Below are 17,034 nucleotides of genomic sequence, written 5' to 3' on the forward strand. Positions count from 1 at the left end.
TCGTGAACAGGCCCCACATATGACAGCTGCCTCCTCCACCCCTCACCTGGGCTTCACCTGGGCTATGTTTACGGCCACAAGTGTGCCAAGGTGGTGTGACCACGGAAGGCAAGGGACATGGTTTCCCTTTCCTTACTACTTCAAGCACTATGGTAATGCGCGTCCTCGTGCGTCCATATGTGTGTGCGTGTGTGTGCGTGCACGTGTGCGAGTATTTCTCTGGAACAAATACTGGAAACAGCAAGCACCGCTGCGTGGAGAACGGGCGTGTCTGTGGGTTCCCGCCCAGATACCTGGAGGTCAGGGGCGGAGAGGAGGGCCTGGGCTTCCCGAAGCAGAGCGGTGAGTGAGGACGGGCCCAGAAGAAAGGCCAGCCGGGGAAGCAGAGCCAGAAGTACAGGGGCAGGGAGACGGATGTGGGGAGGTCGGGGTCTCCCCGCCGGGAAACGGAGGTGTGCGGGACGACCCGCCGGCTGGTGGGGGCTGACCCCAGGGGAGGACACAGTCTCCTGCCCGCCACTCGGTAGCCAACCACACCAGACCAGAGACCTGAACATGGAAGCCGTCCACGGTTCCCCGGGTCACTGTGAGACACCAAGGAGAGGGACGGGCAGCAGGACACCTGGGGAGGCTGGTCTAAGCGGGTCACGGGGTCATCTGTGTGCATACGGCGGCCTGGGCCTCCCTCCCACAGAGTGGCTGACCCTCCCCTCTCCCGGACGCATTGTCGTCTGAGGACCCACGCTTCCCGCCCTGCACGTGAGCCCTGGACTCAGCCTCGGGCCCCTCCTCACCTCTCCACCTGCGGCCCCGCGGTACGCGAAGGCCCGTGCTCCCAGCAGAGCCTTTTCTCCCACGCCCGGAGCCTAATCCGCCAACCTGCCCAGTTGCCCGTCTCCCAAGCTTTCCCACACCCCACCCTGCCCGACGGCTCCCCTGCACCCCTGGGCCAAGCCCCCATCAGGGCTTCTGGCTTATTCCCAGAGCCTCCCGGGCCCCCACCCTCTCCCTACAGTCTGCCCTTAATGCAGTGACCAGAAAGACCCTCCCAGAACTTAACTCAGATGATACCCCTCTGCCCCCGTCCCCTACGTCTTCCCAATGCTCAGAGTCAGCACCTGCGTCCTCCCTGCGGCCCTGGGCCCCACGTGAGGCCCAGGTGCCCACTCCAGCCATACTGGCCCCGCCGTGCCTGCGGCCATCGCTCACACCTGCCCAGCAAGACCTTTCCCAGCCCCAGCCTGGCCGTCCTGCTGACCCCACGCCCCACAGAGTCCCCAGCAAGCCCTCGGTCTTCTCCAGCTTGGACGCAGCCTCCCTGCACAGAGCCCTGGCGGCTCCTTCACCTTTGCCCCAGCACATAGAGCCCCCCCCCGCCCACCGAGAGCAGGTGCTCGGGCAGGTTGTGGGGAAGGACTGGACCCAGCCCCCCTGCTGGAGACCCTCCTGACCTGCCCCGCCCTTCCCTGCCCCTGCCTCACCCTGCCCCTCACCCCACCCTCACCATGACCTTGCCCCTGCCCATGCAGCAGTGCAGGGGGAAGATTCCCACCCCCACCTGTCCTCAGTTGCCAGGTGGGAGAAGATGTACTCACCCTTCTGGTGGCCTCTGCGGGCAGTGTGGTCCCAACGCAGTGGCAGCTGTGGGCAGCGGGGTGGGTTCCTTCCTGCTCCCAGCAGGGGGTGGGGTCTGCGGCCAGGGCAGCAGAGAGGGAGGGACAGCGTCAGCGAGATGGGCCTGTGCCAGGGATGACCTCCCGGGTCTCCCAACAGAACCCTCAGTGAAGAGCCCCGGGCTTCAAGCTATGGGACGAGCCAGGACCTGGGGCCGGAGAGGTTGGCTGTCCAACCCCAGCAGGTGGCCCAGCGGTGCGGGGGTGAGAGACCCCGGCTGTGGACTGGGCAGCTCCACTCTACCCCTTATACCTGGAGCCCCGTTGTGGGTCCTCTTCTGCCTGAGGCTCCCTGGGGCTGCCTCTACTGCCCCAATCGGAGCCTTCCTCTCAGAGGCCCTGGCGCGTCTGCCCGGCCTCCCCGCATGCCAGCGTGGGTTCCACAGTTTGACGGAGCAGAGAACCTTCTGTGGCCCCATCAGGCCATCCGGGCAGTGCTGGGGTATGAATATTTTATCGGGCCGTGCAAACATGCCAGGCTGCATTTGCAGCTGGGGGATGACGGGCAGAAAGAGGGAGCTGATGCCTCGTCTCCGCATAAATCACTTCCGGTCCTGCTGCAAGGGCAGGTGGGGGCACCTGGGGCCACGGGGGGAGCAGGACCCCAGCCTGTGACATACCCCAAGGGCTGCAGCCTTTGAGGTCAGGGAGGGCCACACGAGAACGGGGCAGGCGGCTAGGAGGCCAGTGTCCTCACCCGAGTCGGGGTGCTCTGCACAGCCCATCCTTCCCAGGTGGCTATGGTCCCTGCTGTGCAGGAGGTGTCGAGAGTGCAGCCGGACTCTGCCAGCTCTGAAACAACATGCACAGAGTCCTGAGGCCCTGAAGCAGGTGAAGCTGGGTTTCCTGCTCCCCAGTGGCCTGCCGGGCCTGCCCCTCAGAGCAGGGCTGCGAAGGCATGACCTTCAGGAAGGCCTGGTTCAGTCCTGCTCTTGGCCAGGTGACCAGGAGGCTGTCCAGCCTCGTGAGCCCTGCTGTCCCCATGCATAGAATGGGCGGAGGGCACCCGAGGATGGTCCACGCAGACTCCCCAGAGGCTACTCCTTCTCCAGGGCAGTGAACGCCCTCCTCTCTCCATCTCACTGGAAGAAAGTGGGAAGGGAGCAAGGACGTTTCCCAGGAATACAAGCATCTGCTCTTCCCACTGAAGGCACCCTTCCCGTACCGAGCACCCAAACATATTGGAAACGTACTTCACGATATTTTTAAAGCACGGCCAAGCTGGCCATGCACAAGGGAAGCAGTGGGAAGCCAGAAGCAACTCGGTGAGCATGCACTGGGGTCAGAGGGCCCTTGTGACCTGAAGCCCAGGTTGCAAAAGGCCCTAGTGAGGGAAGGGGAGGCCTGGAGCCTAGGCAAGGATTGGGGTCCAGACAGAGACCCCCACACAATACCAGGTGTCCCAAAAGACCACACACTCAAAGGAAAACCCTACCCCCAGAAGGATCTGGGTGAAGCAGGAAAAGAAGACAGTCAGAAGAAGGAGAGAAGACAGAGGTCTGCCCTGAGGACTCTCACAAGAAGCCCAGCTCACACAGCCACAGGGCCAGCAATCACGCCACCTCGAGGCAAACCAAGAAAGCCCAATGTGGTCCCAAGTTGGGGGTCACTTGCTTAAAGAAATGAAAGAAGGCATTGGAAATAGGTGGGCAAGAGATATCAACATTGTGGAAGCAGATATGGAAAAAGTTATAGAAATAAAAAAGGATAAATGAAATAGAAAACACAGTGAACAGACTAAGCAGAAAATTAGATGCAGATGTGTGTAAAATTAGTGAACTGGAGACCGTATTCAGAGAATCACCCAGAATGCAGCACAGAGAAAGAAAAGAGAGGAAACAGTCCCTTGTTTGTGGTTAGCATTTCATGTGGAGTAAAGGGCTGCATGTGGCCTATCCGGGCTCCAGAATAAGGAAGCAGGTAAAACGGGGCTAAGGAATGTTATGAGATTGTGAGCAAAAAGGATGTCATTCATCTGACTCCAACATTTTAGTGGATGTAAGCAGGGTAAACATGGAGAAAGGCACGCCTAGATACATCATGCTGAAACTGGAAACTTTCAAAGACAGAAAGAAGATTATAAAAGCAACAGAGAGAAAAGAAAGAGAAACACAATTAAATAAAAATGAGACTAATGTCTCAACAGCATCAGTGGAAGCATAAGACAGTGATTTTTTAAAGGTGGGGGAGAAAATAACTTTAAACCAAGAACTGTTCCTCCCATAAGACTGTCTTTCAAGAATGAGGGCAAAACAAAAACACTTGTAGTTAAACAAAAACTAACCACTATGAGATACCTGGGTCCAGGTTTACTCTCCCACCTAAAATAACTATAAAGCCAGACAAAATAGGAAAAAAATCTTTTTTAGACATTGGACACCAGGAAGAATTGGATAGTGATCTCTGGGATCCCAGGAACAAGTGAGGTGAGCCCTGCAAGTCCCCCTGGCTTACAGTCCTGCCAAGTTGGAGACTGAGTTAGGAGTTGGGAGGCCAAGGCATTAGAATATGCAGTGCTGAGTACAAGAGAAGAGGGGGGGCTACAGAGAGGGGGAAGGGGAGGTAAGTGCAGGGGTTCCCCCCACGTCCAGGGCTAAGGTGATCTGTGCACACATGTGGAGAAACTGCCTGTACCCGGGAAAGGGGCACTGCAAGGGGTAAGCAGAACAAACCCAGGAGTTCACGCAGGGCCAGGGTAGTTCCTGTTTCCTCTAGCCAGACAGCAAAGACCTCCTAACCCACGGTGGGGGGTGGGGGCTGGTCATAGGGGCCTTCACGAGGGTATCCCCTCAGCAACAGGGCTAAATTAGTCCCAGATGAAAGGACCCACATTAATGAAGCTTCAAAGCAAGCCTAAGAATGACCCCAACAAAACCCCCCAATAGTTAAAGTAATGTCAATAGCTCAGCACCCAACAGTACCAACCCTACAGTGTCTGGGGTTCAATCTAACATGACTGCCCATGGAAAGAAGCAGGAAACTGCGATCCACAACTAGGATCAAAGTCTACTGAAAGAAACAGACCCAGAAAAGACATAGATGGTAGAATTAGTATCTAAGGACATTCAAACGGGTTTGATAACTGGATCCCGTATGTTCAAGAAGGTAGAGGGAAGTATGAACATGAAGGGGCGATTTTAAAAAAGACCAAACCAAAGTTCTAAAAATGAAGAATACATGATATCATAGAGATAAGATAAAAGTCCACCTGACAGTCCTGAGTCCTTTAACGAGTGAGAACTAATGGGCAGCATCCCTTCCTTTATTAATACACATAGAAGAGTGGTGCTGCCCTAAACGGAGTGAAATGTGGCCAGTCTATCACAACCTACGTGGCATTTACTTACCCCTTTAAGATATAACTGGCGGGCTTCCCTGGTGGCGCAGTGGTTGAGCGTCCGCCTGCCGATGCAGGGGACACGGGTTCGTGCCCCGGTCTGGGAAGATCCCATATGCCGCGGAGCGGCTGGGCCCGTGAGCCATGGCCGCTGGGCCTGCGCGTCCAGAGCCTGTGCTCCGCAACGGGAGGGGCCGCAACACTGAGAGGCCCGCGTACCGCAAAAAAAAAAAAGATGTAACAGGCACTTTGCTTGTTTGTTTGTTTATTTGTTTTTCACTTTAGGGTCAGGTTGGGAGCGAGAAGGAAAGTAATCTCCCTCCTTGACGCTTATTCACTCCAGTGGGTGCTGAGGGGTCTGAGTAAACCCCAGGCTATGTAAAGCGGGGCCTCTACACAAGGCTCTGCGGGAGCAGGGGAAGGTGGAGTGAGACAGGAGCCTCACCGATCCACTTGACCGGTGAAAGGTGGGGCTTTCAGGTGAGAGACCTGGCCTCCACCAGCCCCAGTGTGAACGAGGAAGGGCACCCTCTGTGTGGCCCAGTCCCGCAGGTACACAGATTAGCAAGCGGGCAACGCCTTTGAAGTGAGGAGCTACCAACCCCCTGGCCCATCAGGGAGCTGCCGGCGAGGAGGAGGTCAGCGGGGGCACATGGGAGAGCAGCAGGGGCACATGGGAGAGCAGCAGGGGTACATGGGAGGTCAGCAGGGGCACATGGGAGAGCAGCAGGGGCACATGGGGGAGCAGCAGGGGCACATGGGGGAGCAGCAGGGGCACATGGGGGAGCAGCAGGGGCACATGGGAGAGCAGCAGGGGCACATGGGAGAGCAGCAGGGGCACATGGGGGAGCAGCAGGGGCACATGGGAGAGCAGCAGGGGCACATGGGAGAGCGGGGAGGTGGCCTCTGTTCCAGAGCCGCAGGAGGAAGCCACTCCCAGGGGAGATACAGTGCGTGAGCTCGTGGGTCTGAGGAGAGAGACTTCCAGGCAGTGTCATGAGGGCTAACTGGTTTCTCCTAGCTTCGTAAAATAAAGTATGGATGAAATAATGAAGGAACTTTCTGGTCTTGAGCAAAATTTGGAGGAAACATAAAGGAGTCAGGATTTGGCTAGGTTCAGTGTTGTTTCTTACGTGAGTCCTTAAACCAGCAAAATGTGCTCAAAGCAAGAAAATGCCCTGTTACGGACTGAGTGTGTCCCCTGCAAGTTCACATGTTGGACTCCTAATCCCCAGTGTGATGGTAGAAGATGGTGGAGACCTTGGGAAGCGATTAGGGCATGAAGGTGGAGCCCTCACACCAATGGGATTTGGGCCCTTCTAAGGGGCTGAAGAGACCAGAGCTCTCCCCTTCCACCAAGCGAGGACACAGCGAGAAGACTGCCGTCTATGATCCAGGAAGCAGGTTCTCACCAGACGCTGCATCTGCCTTGACCTTGGACTTACCAACCACCAAAGCCGTGAGAGATAAGTTTCTGTTGTTTATAAGCCACCTAATCCATGGTGTTCCGTTACAGCCGCCTAAACTGACTGAGGCATGACCCACGGCAAAGATCAAATTCAGAGGCTAGCCAGTGAAACACGGCCCTGGGCAACTGTCAGATTGAGTGTGGCTTTCATCCCATTTACTGAGCCTGCAGAAGGACTGAAGGCTGAGAGGAGTGTCAGGACACCTTTTGTCCAGTGGAGCAAGCCCCCCACCATAAGATGCATAGGTAATCCACAAAGCTTTTAAGAGCATTGTAGTGCCAGAAGCGCTGTCACTTGCAATAGAAGGGACAGTTTAAAATGAAAAGAGGTCTCTGGGACATCAACCACCTATGCTCAGGAAGCAGGTTAAGAAAGGTGCTCAGGGGCAAATGTGGGCCATTTCTCCTGGAAAAGGGAGAATGACTTGGGGAGTCAAGAACATGGAGGCAGAGGCAAGGACAGAGGAAAGCCCTTCTAAGGAGAGCACTCAGCCCTAATCAAGGTGCATCTCCTGCGTCTTGAGCAGGGGCACCGGTGCCCTGGCAGCTGGATTTCAGCTGTGTGGATCCTGGCTCCTGTGTGTCCTCACCTCCCCGCGCTTTGATTAGGAGTGTCTATCCTGATCATCCTTCCTCCCCAGAGAATTTGACCCTTTTAGTTCACAGATCGCCAGATCAAGATAAGGGAAACTGCACCTGAGGAAATATCTCAGAAATAAACTGGAAGCTGTCGACTGAAAAAAAAAAAAAACACAGCCTAAAAGTTGAGAATTATGTTTTTTGTTTGTTTGTTTGTTTTTAAACAGTATGGCACTTTAAAAAAATTTTTTTATTTATTTATTTATTTTATTTTTGGCTGTGTTGGGTCTTCGTTTCTGTGCGAGGGCTTTCTCTAGTTGTGGCGAGCGGGGGCCACTCTTCATAGTGGTGCGTGGGCCTCTCACTGTCGTGGCCTCTCTTGTTGCGGAGCACAAGCTCCAGACGCGCAGGCTCAGTAGTTGTGGCTCACGGGCTTAGTTGCTCCGCGGCATGTGGGATCTTCCCAGACCAGGGCTCGAACCCGTGTCCCCTGCATTGGCAGGCAGAGTCTCAACCACTGCGCCACCAGGGAAGCCCGAGAATTATGTTTTATTTGGGGGCATACTGAGGACTTAAGCCCAGGAGCCAGCCTCTCAGATAGCCCTGAGGGACTCCTCCCAAGAGGTAAGGGAGGAGCCTGGATGTGTAGGACTTTTTGTCAAAAACAAGCAAACAAACAGGTAGTCAGAACTTCAAAAGATTACTGTTAAAGAAAAGCAGACATCTCAAGTTAATGAATTTAGTGCTTTACTGCGTATGGGAAGATGCAAGAGTCTGGGCTCATTGAAACCATTCCTTTGATATGCACTTTATCTATCTGGGGCCAGTATCCTGCTTTTTTCCATCCCGAGTCCCCTCGGGGTGCACAGCCGGTGGCTGCAGTGGCTTGACGGCCACAACATTCTTTGTTTACTGGTATGGCAGGGGACATGCTGTGTCCACAAGGCACTTTGTGGACCTGCACTTGTTTTATACGATGAGACTCTGGACTTAAGCTGATGGCATAATGGGATGAGACTGGGGGGGGGGGTCGACTGGGGGGAAGCATATATGTTACGCATGGAAGGGACCTGAACACTGTGGTCTGAGTGTGGACGTGACATATTCTATTTTTCAAAAGTGGCCACAGGAGCGTCTAAAGCCACGTGAAGAAACTTGCCACACCCTCGTCCAGACGTGGGGCTACTTCTCCCCCTTATAAACAGTCCGATGAGGCAATAGAGCAGGTGTTCATGGTTTGCCTGAGACGGACGTACAGGAGAAGACACATGAGTGAACTCAGGGAGCCTGAAATTGACCCGGTGGAGGAAAGGACACTTTACTAGAACAAACAGAATTGGAAAATGACATGAGGGGCTATATTTCTAGGAGACTCCTCAATAAAGTCAAACTCTTCAGATTTATGGTATTTTAACTATATTCTATTTTTCTGCCACTTACAAAGTCTTCAAAAGTGACTTTGCATGTTTTGAAGTATTTCTTTAAAAGATCTGTGTGCCCTCAGGCTGGGTCACGGGCTTCTTTACTCCATTCCAGTGACAGTGTGCTGTGGCCATCACTGCCCCATCATCAACAGTCTTAACTACCCAGATGGACGAGAGGGTCAGCGGCCCATCGCCAACCAGGAGCTTGGGTTTTTAAAGTTCCCCTTCTGTATAAATACTCTCTCTGTTTGTTTGCACAAGTGCTTTGTTTCAGGTAGAACCCCCCCATAGGAAAATAGATGTCAGAGAAGGTCTCCAGCCCAGTCAGAGGTCAGAGGGTTACAGCAGGCCCCTGAGTGTCCCAACTCCTGGCCCGAGGTCTCCCAGGGGATGTCAGAAGGAGCCCCTAAAGGGATCCAGGACCTGGGACCACAGATGAAAACTCCCGGAAAAGGCAGCCGGCGAGGGGAAGGCCCAGCACAGTCAGGGGTCCTCTGAAGGGGAAGGACCCTCGGCTGCCGGGTGGCCTCCCTGCAAGGCCACCAGGATCCAACCATCGGAAGCTGTGTGAACCACTCCTGAGCCTGGGCTTAGCCCCGCAGCCAGGTCAAGAGCCCCACAACTGCTCAGCTCCGGTTTCAGGACGGGGAGGTCATGAAGTAGTACCTGGGATTTGCAGTGAGTGCTGCATGGGTAGCGGAGGGACAGAGATGGAGCAGGTGAGGGGCACATGGGGGGGGGGTGCCTGTGTGTGTGGGAATGCATGGCGAATGTGTGCAGAGGTGTTAATCGGTGTGTGGGGTGGTGTGGTTAATAGGTTGAATAGTGGCCCCCAAAGTTCATGCCCACCCGGAACCTGTGAATGTGACCTTATCTGGGAACAGGGTCTTTGCAGATGTGACCAAGCTACGATGAAGTCATACTGGAGCTGAGTGTCCTGATGAGAAGAGGGACATCTGGACAGAGAGACACAGATGCAGGGAGGAGGTCATGGGAGGAGGTCAGGGAGGAGGAGAAGATGGAGACAGAAACTGGAGCGATGCTGCTATAAGCCCAGGAGCAGAAAGGGACGCCTGGAGCCACCAGGAGCTGGAAGAGGCAGGAAGGATCGTCCCGCAGCCTCCAGAGGGAGTGTGGCCCTGCGGCTCCTGGATTTGGGGCATCTGACCCCCATGGGTGAAGGGGCTGGGGGTCCAGGCTGCTTAGGGCCTGGAAGACCCCCCTGGGACAAAGGCGGGCTTGTGGCAGGGGTGGTGGCCTGTGACCGGCCAAGGCAGGTGGCCTGGGACGCCCAGCTCACTCCTTTATTTTGTTGCTGAACCCAAGTCCCTGTGCCGGGCACACAGTGAGGCCAGACAAACCGAAATGTAGGCGTTTGGATCAGAGAAAGGTTAATCACAGGACTGAGCAAGGAGGATGGGTGGCTCGTGCTTGAAAGGCCCAAATAGCGACGGCTTTCAGAGAGGGTTCTAAAGGCAACATTCAGGGTGAGGTCACAGGGTGGTCTTCCAGGAAGCTCAGTCATCGCCCTCTGGTTCTGACCAGTCTGGGGGCTGTGTGCTCGCGGCCAGCACGCAGTTAACGTCTTCCATCTGGTGGGGATATTAGTATCTGCAAAACTGTTCAGGAACGTACGTCAGACACTGTTATCTAGGCGCCTCAGAGAAGAGCTAAGGATGCTGTGGCTGCCGCATGGCTGGCGTATTGCTTAAATCGTCACCACTTCTTCTGACCCAACTGCTATTTTCTGTTACTACATGTTCACACCCGTTCAAGCATTAATTCTTGAGCCAGGATTTTGCGACTCAGGGGAGGCCTGGGGGACCACAGCTTTTCTTTTCAGGCAAGAGGCAGGTGGAGGACATGGGGGGTGGGGTCTGTCCCGGGAAGGCCCCAGAGGGTGTTGCTTGGTTACAACGTCACTGTCCCGGAGGAACACCACGAGCCCCCGCCCCCGTCACAGGGCTGCGTCAGGGAGATTGCTCCACGTCGGGGACGAGCAAACCCAGGAGGTGGGGGAGAAGCCGTCCTGCGGTGGGGATGGGACCACCCCGAGGCCCCATCACCCCTGCAGACAGGGTGGACCCCACCCCAGACGTGCTCGGCTGCAGAAGAGGGAACAGTCAGGTGTCCCGGTCGCGGGGGAGGGGACTGTCCTTCCAGAAAGACAGGAGATGGAGGTAAAGAGGGAGGGTGCACGTGGGTGACCCAGGAAGTTCAAGTGTGAGAGTCTGAGGGGGTGGTCGCAGACGAGACACGGTGGAGACCAGGTCAGCGAGTTGGGTGCCTCCCACCCCGCCCCCGCCCAGACGCAGAGGAAAGTAAGCGCTGTGAAAGTCCTTAGAGACACAATCCCACGCGAGTAAGGCCTGTAGACACTTGTGAAGAATAAACAGAAACAATGCAGACGGAAGAGAAAAGAAACAAAGACCTACTGGGAAGATTTTCCCTGGGCTGAGAAAGGCCCTGTTCATGCAGATGGAATGTGAACTGTGTTGCTTTAAAGAATCAAAGCAGAGAAAGACAGACCTGTGCTGGGAATGTGCAGATTACAGGAGCTCCAAAAACATCCTGCATGGGTCCAGTGAAGGAGAAAAAGACCAGAGAAGGGAAACGGCTCATCAACAGATGCCGCAGTCCGCCCGGCGGCCCTCCCCCCACGTGTGTGCCGTGCAGGGGCTTGTGGGGGGGCTGGGTGTAGCCCCCCGGCCACCCCTCCAGGCTGGGGACCCAGCAGGTGGCCCAGTGGCTCCTCCAGGCCTGTCTGCCCCTCTGCAGGTGAAGGCGTTACAGCTCCTCCTCGTGACGTTGCTGGACCACGAAGTGAGTTCCTCCCATGAGGATTCGGCAGGTGCCCTCACATGGTAGATGCTCCCCAGCAGGGCCAGTCCTGGGCTATTACATGATTGTTCTTTGTATGAACGAACCGGCACAAGGTACGCTTCAGCGGCCTGAGAGTTCAACCAGCTCTCGTTCTAGAAAACACAATTCCCAGCCGGTGTCAGATGTGACCCTCTAAGTTTCAAGAAACAGGATGCCCAACTCAAACTGGTCTCAACATGAACCTGCTAATAAATCCTGCCTGCTGTGGCAGGAAAATCCAGAGTAGATCAGGCTTCAGGTGTGATGTGGTTAGGTTTCCAGACCCATCCCTGCAAATAAATGTTTATGCAGCCCTCCACCTCTCAGGCTTATCCTCCGGGTGGCTGCCCTCATGATGTCAAAGTAGCTGCTAGTTCCAGTCTTCACACCCACATCCAGGGCCTGAGGGTGGGGTGGGGTCTACCTCTTCCCGCTCTTCATCCTCAGACCCAGGAGACCAGGGGCTGTCCTCAAACTGCATCCCTTACCCCTGAGTCCAGGTGAAATCGCCTGTCTCTGCTGAAAACAGCCCCTGGTGCTGTTTGTCCTGGCGTGTTCCCAAAAGCCTGACCTTTGACTTTTGACCCAGCTGCACAGTTCACACTAGGAGAGATTTTGCTTCTTCTCCCTGGAAGCAAAGCTGCAGGGACCCACGCAAGGCTTTCAACCTTGCTGGTGTCTTCACCGACACTTAACTACTTTTACATCATAGGAAACAAACATCCTTTCTTTTTTTAAACTTTATGAAAGCAGCAAATCAGGGTGCAAAGAGCCCTAGAATGTTCACCTGGAGGGGAATCGTCAGTGCAAAGAAGAGAAGGCTGGGCCCAGAGAATAAACTGTGTCCTCAAGTTCAGGGCGGCAGGAGTAGAAGAGGATCTTGCCCCAAACGAGCTCATTCATGGGGACCTGTGGGCACAAGCCATTTCATGAGTCAGAGGCACCTGCACCTTCCCTGCTTCTCACACTGAAAGGAGGAAGAAAGCCCGGGCTTTACGGAGGGCACGCTGCGGGTGCTGCATGCTCGTCCCTGCAGGAACAGGGCAGGCACCTTGCTCCGATGAGCACGCCACGGGGACCCCAACCCCATCAGACTCCGGCGGGTCCGGGCCCTGGTCCTGGACGGGCTGGCAGGGCCACGTGGGTGGAAGAGGGTCTGGTCTGACTCCGAGATTGGAACTCCTCCCTGGTATATGCTGGCCAGCTCTTGCCTTGGCGGCTGTGTGAACCTGGCAACCGGAGCGAGAGGGGCCCACTTGACAAATTAAAGACGTGACGAAGGAAAGACATCTCTGGAAATTTCCACCCAGGCGCAGGGGACCACATCTGGTCAGCCCCATCAGGGCGGCAAGCAGGTGGCCACGTGTTGCCAAGAAGCTCAGCGGGGCGCGTGTCCACTCAGAGGGGAGCCAGTGCTGAGCCGGCTCAGTTTTTAAACACGAGACACGTTCAAAGACAGGACTCAGAAGACATGTTTGTCTTAAAAATTATGACTCGCTGTCTCTGAGCTCTTTGCTGTGCAAAGAGGTCGGATGGAATTGAATCGATGACACAGTTTCCCTCAGCGTGTGCCACCTCGAGTTATTATTTATGTTTGCAGATTTGGGCATTTTCGAAGTCCATTTATCACTTTAAAGCCCAGAGAGAACTTTTACGCACTTTGGGGGTAAAAGCAAGAGGCAGCACTGTGGCCTAAGGCTCCTCCAGCCCTGTTCCCATGCCTGTAACACTGACAAGTCACAGATTTTTACCAAAAAGCCGAAGTTCCAACTTCTCGGATCGTTTGTGCTTCTGCCCGCGGCTTTATCGAGAACACAAATAAACCGCCCACTTTTTTTTTTTTTTTTTTTTTTTTTTTTTTTTTTTTTTTTGCGGTACGCGGGCCTCTCCCTGCTGTGGCCTCTCCCTTGCGGAGCACAGGCTCTGCACGCGCAGGCTCAGCGGCCATGGCTCACGGGCCCAGCCGCCCCCCGGCATGTGGGATCTTCCCGGACCGGGGTGCGAACCCGTGTGCCCTGCATCGGCAGGCGGACTCCCAACCACTGCGCCACCAGGGAACCTAAACCGCCCACTTTTAAAGCGTGGGATGTGACATGTCCAGGCTTGTGAGTCGAGCACTGGAGCCAGGATCATGGACGCAGTCACCTCGCCCCTGAAACCTCCCGTCCCCAGGCAACACCTACCCACTTCCTGTCACCACAGTTACGCTGTATTTCCTAGAATTTCACATAAATGGAGTCATCAGCACGTTCACCTTTGGGTCTGGCGTCGTCACATGACTCAGCACGGGCACTGCAAGGCCCCGCTGAGGGTCAGCCGTCTCCTCCATTACGGCTGCTTGGCCTCCCCACCTGCGGCTGCCCCATGTTCAGGGTCACCTAGTGACGGACACCAGGCCGAGGTCGGGTTTGGGGCATTACAAAGCTGCTAAGAACGCAGGCTTTTCTTTGGACGCCCGGGTCCCACGGAAGGTGCACCTTGAAAGTTACTTTGAAGGAAGAGCCGGGCGCTTCCCAGAGCAGCTGTGCCTGCTGTGCTCCCGCCTCCCCGCCAGCAGCGGGCACAGTCGGCTGTTTTGACTTTAGCCTCCTAGTGGCGTGTAGAGTTCTCTCACTGAGCTTTTAATTTGCTTTTCCCAAATGAATGATAACACCTTTCCATGAGTTTATTTGCCATAGGTACAATGCTTGCTCTTTCCCCTAGTATACTTTGTTCTTTGTTTAAAAAAAGAAATTTTATTTTTGTAACAGTTTAAGATTTATAAACTGTAAAGATAATACAGCAATTTCCCACATACCCCCCGCGTTTCCCCTATTATTAACATCTTACATTAGCATGCTGTACTTGTTACATTTAATGAACCAATATTAATAAACTATTATTGATGAAACTAATAAGTCGTAGTTTATTCAGACTTCCTCAGTTTTCCTTGGTGTCCTTCTGCTGTCCCAGGACCCCATCCAGGCCCCCACGTGACGTGTAGTCGTCATGTCCCCTCAGAGCTCCTCTGGGCTGTGACAGTCTCTCAGACCTCTTGCCTTTAACGACCTTGACAGTTTTGAGGACCAGTCAGGCATTTTTCAGGACGTCCCTCAGTGAAGACCACAGAGGGGAAGGGCCCGTCTCATCACGTCCCCTCCGGGGTGCGTGCTGTCACGTAACCTGCACCGTGGACGCTGACCTTGGTCACCTGGCGCAGGTGTGTCTGTCAGGTCTCTCCGCTGTGCAGCTGCTCCCCCCTTCCCCACTGTCCTCTGGAAGGAGGTCGCTGTGCACACCCCGCACCCAAGGAGGCGGGACGCTCCCCTCCCCTCCCCGAGGACGGAGTGTCTGCAGAACCACGTGGATTCTCCCGCAGAGCAGATTCCCTCTTCCCCCGTTTCCTTATCAATCACTCATTTACGTCCCTTTGGACCCGTGGGTATTTATTTTATACTTCGGGCCATGATCCAATACGACTTTGTTCTGTTGCTGAACCGGCTCCAGCTCTGGTCCCTGGCAGCTCCGTCGGTTGGCTCCGCTGTCCCCGCGACACACCCATCCGCGGAGGCTGTTGTGTTTTGTTTCCGAGCACTTTCCTCCCTCTCTGGCACAAGGTGCTCCAGGCTCATCCCGGGCATTTCCCGCTCCTGTCCGAGAGTCTGCGTTTCTCCAGGGAGCCCGGCTCCCTTCCGTTGGAAGTGGTGTGAGAAACCAAGATCTGGGCGCTGGTGTGCCGACCGCGGCTGCGGTGTGCTTCTTCTAGGCCCTCTCAGCTGACAGCAGGGACATGCGTGTGTGTCCTGACCCAGGTGTACACAAGCACACCTCGTTTTATTGTGCTTTGCAGGCATTGTGTTTTTTGGGGTTTTTTAATATTTTATTTATTTATTTTTGGCTGCGTTGGGTCTTCGTTGCTGCGCTCGGGCTTTCTCTAGTTGCGGCGAGCGGGGGCTACTCTTCGTTGCGGTGCGCAGGCTTCTCATTGTGGTGGCTTCTCTTGTTGTGGAGCACGGGCTCTAGGCATGCAGGCTTCAGGAGTTGCGGCGCACAGGCTCAGCAGTTGTGGCTTGTGGGCTCCAGAGCACAGGCTCGGTAGTTGTGGCGCACGGGCTTAGTTGCTCTGCGGCATGTGGGATCTTCCCGGACCAGGGATCAAACCTGTGATCCCTGCACTGGCAGGTGGATTCTTAACCACTGCACCACCAGGGAGGCCCCAGACATTGTGTTTTTTACAAATTGAAAGTTTATGGCAGTCCTGTGTCAAGCATTCTCTTGCCACAATTTTTCCAACAACATTTGCTCACTTTGTGTCTCTGTGTTACATTTTTCAAAACTTTTCATCATTATTGTATTTGTTATGGTGATCTGTGATCAGTGATCTTGGACGTTACTACTACAGCTTTCTGAAGGCTCAGATGATGATTAGCAATTTTTATCAATAAAGCATTTTTAAGTTATGTACATTGGTTTTTATATACATAAAGCTATTGCACACTTAATAGACTACAGTATAGTGTAAACATAACTTTTATATGCACGGGGAAACCAAAACATTTGTCAGTCACTTTATTTCGATGTTGGCTTTATTGTGGGTGCCTGGAACCGAACCTGCAGTATTTTCGAGGTATGCCTGTACACGTACCTGACATTCTTCCATATGTAGCCATCTGCATCCTCGTTCAGCTAAACAGGAGTTCATACTGAGGCCTCTAGCTCTAGTCCACCACCACATGGATCATTTTAGCCTTCCCCCCTTCCTCAGGTGTAACCTCCCCCTCAAACAATGAGACACCTGGCTCCCACAATCTCAGCCACTTAATTGTTTAATTCCGGTATTGAAACCAAGCGGGACCCTGCAGGGCATTCCCAGGAACAGACCCCTGTGTTCCCTGTTTCTTGTTTGTAGAAAAGCCTTAGCCACCTAAGCCTCTCCTGACTTCCAAAGACCAAATTTAATCAGAAAAGTGAGAGGGACTTCACTGGCAGTCCAGTGGTTACGACTCTGTTTCCACTGCGGGGGGCACGGGTTTGATCCCTGGTCAGGGAACTAAGATCCCACATGCTGCGTGGCATGGCCAAAAAAAAAAAAAAAAAAAGAAGGAAAAGAAAAGTGAGAAAATGCAGAAACAAAGGAAAGCAGTCAAGCAAAACAAAATAATAACACTTTAGCCATAAAACAAAGTATTTGAGGTTCCTGAAATATCACCCTGTTACCTCACCACCAACCAGTCAGAAGAATGTCCCTGAGCTGAGCATGCTCCCTGTGCCCCTCACCCCTAATGTTGCCTTTAAAAACCCTTCTCTAAGAGCCATTGGGGAATTCGGGTCTTTTGAGCAAGAGCTGCCCATTCTTCTTGCTTGGTGTCCTGAAAATAAATGCTGTACTTTTCTTCACCACAACCTGGTGTCAGTAGATTGGCTTTGTTGTGCATCAGGTGAGTGGACCCAAGCTGGATTTAGTAACAGTATACACGGATAGCAGTACCAGAATTATTAACCCATGCCTGCAGGAAACAACTTTATCAACCTATGCATAGTTTCTTTGGCCTTTGGACTTACAGATTCCACTTGTCTACAACATTGGTCATTCCTAAGGAGGTCAGTGTCCCACCCTCCTCAGTGAGGATGCTTTATTTATTTGTGATACAGTTAGATTGTTTCATCACATTCTGGATTCCATCCTGAGATCCCCCAACCTCCTAAATGATC

The sequence above is a fragment of the Delphinus delphis genome, chromosome 4 (genome assembly GCF_949987515.2).
Source record: "Delphinus delphis chromosome 4, mDelDel1.2, whole genome shotgun sequence".
NCBI classification, from domain to species: domain Eukaryota; kingdom Metazoa; phylum Chordata; class Mammalia; order Artiodactyla; family Delphinidae; genus Delphinus; species Delphinus delphis.